The following is a 2,110-nucleotide window of genomic DNA, read 5'->3' as shown; positions in this document are numbered from 1 at the left end:
GACAAAGCCAAGCACCTAATGGAGTGGAAAAAACAAACATCCATTCACCAGGAACCTATCCAGAGTAGCAAGATCCAAAAAAGCAGTTAAAGACACATGCCTGTCACCTATCACCAGGCAAACAAGACAAAAGCAAGAACAACAAAAATCCACTCAGAAAGAAATACATGCGCTGGTTCGCCACAACAGCACAAGAATACCATGATCCGTCACCGTGCACACCTACCCTAATGCCAGGCATAACACAACGAGCAAAACAGCACACGAACACATCCCGGCCGACAGGCGTACCACAACGAGCCAACCAGCACACGCACACATGTGCACAAGAGTCAACCAAGACAGAAAAAAGGACTATCAACAAAGAGAAAGGGAAAGTGCAATGGACCTGCAGATCCTTGGAGCAAGACGCGAAGACCAGCACACACACGAGGATGAGAAGGTTCACTGACCAAGCAGGAGTAACTGCAAAGAACATAGCAGCCGTCAGAAACGTCAAAAGCCCATCTCGGCTGAAGAAGACCACATGGCTCGGGACAAAAGCAAGATTTACCCGCAGATCGAAGAACGGTGCAGCGGATCCAGGCCCAGCGAAGAGGAGAACAGCGGATCTGCAACCAACACACACCCCAGATCCAAAACTGGTCATACACGATAGATGGAGCGGAGAAAAGAGGAGAGAACCGAGAGGACAACCACCTTAACCGGCGTCACGGCAGCGCGCCGCCATCGGAGCCCGTCGGCGACCAACCCTAGCGACGACTCGCAGACCAGAGTGCAGGAGCACGGAGAGGAGTGAGCACCAAGGGGAAACGGAATGAAAGGAGGACAGGAGGAGAAGAGGCAGGCGACGATGCAGGATAAAGGAGACGACCCACCCACCCCCTCCCCGCCCGCACCCACCCACACCCGAACACGGACCCAGAGAGAGGAGAGCCACCGATGTTGGCGCTTCTGGTCCCACCTGTAAATGACAGGGGCGAACGGGAGGAGCACCACACCGTGATTCCCTCCCCCCGACACGTGAAGCGCCTGCACCCACCCACACCCAAACATGCACCCATCGAGAGGAGAAGCACCCACGTTGGCGTTTCTGGTCCCACCTGTAAACGAGAGGGGCGAACGGGAGGAGCACCACACCAAATCATAACTGGAGCCAACAAACGGACAGGATCACGCCGCGTCAGCTTGGACCCACAGATCGGACGGTCAATATTTAGATCGACCTGGGAAGCCCCTATTCCGGCACAAATCAAGAATTGAGATTATGAGGTGACACTAGTAGAAAACAGGGCTTTGATTCTAGTCGAGTCGGAGTAATAGTCCGGGTCACATTACAAACCGGACTGATGTGAGCATTAGTCCCGGTTCAAGCGGCTATGACGCCGGACGGGGCTCGGCTGACATTAGTCCCCGGTTCGAATGGGACCTTTAGTTCCGACTGAAGACAGACCTTTGGGAAGGAGATAACTAGCAAAGAAAATCCAAGAACGAAAGGCGAACAATCAACACCAATGTGTAGCCTTTGGATAAGCACTCCAAAAACCTTACTCTTGCAAAAGCAAAGTTTCTACTCGACTAGTTGTTTCGATCCAAATAAACGAAGCGAAAGTTTAAACAAGGGATTTCTATTTATTTTTTTACCCTTGGTTCCTTAGTTCTACTTAGTTTTCCCATGGCAACAAACATTTCTCACTTTTTCCTTCCACCACTCGTCTCATTCTCATAATTACCCAAACGGAGCCCCGTTGTCGGTGTCAAAACCGGCGGATCTCGGGTAGGGGGTCCCGAACTGTGCGTCTAGGCGGATGGTAACAGGAGACAAGGGACACGATGTTTTTACCCAGGTTCGGGCCCTCTCGATGGAGGTAAAACCCTACTCCTGCTTGATTGATATTGATGATATGGGTAGTACAAGAGTGGATCTACCACGAGATCAAGGAGGCTAAACCCTAGAAGCTAGCCTATGGTATGATTGTTGTAATGGTTGTGTGTCCTACGGACTAAAACCCTCCGGTTTATATAGACACCGGAAAGGGCTAGGGTTACACAGAGTCGGTTACAATGGTAGGAGATCTACATATCCGTATCGCCAAGCTTGCCTTCCACG

The sequence above is a fragment of the Triticum dicoccoides genome, chromosome 4B (assembly GCF_002162155.2).
Source record: "Triticum dicoccoides isolate Atlit2015 ecotype Zavitan chromosome 4B, WEW_v2.0, whole genome shotgun sequence".
Lineage (NCBI taxonomy): Eukaryota > Viridiplantae > Streptophyta > Magnoliopsida > Poales > Poaceae > Triticum > Triticum dicoccoides.
Note: the sequence above shows the minus strand (reverse complement) of the source record.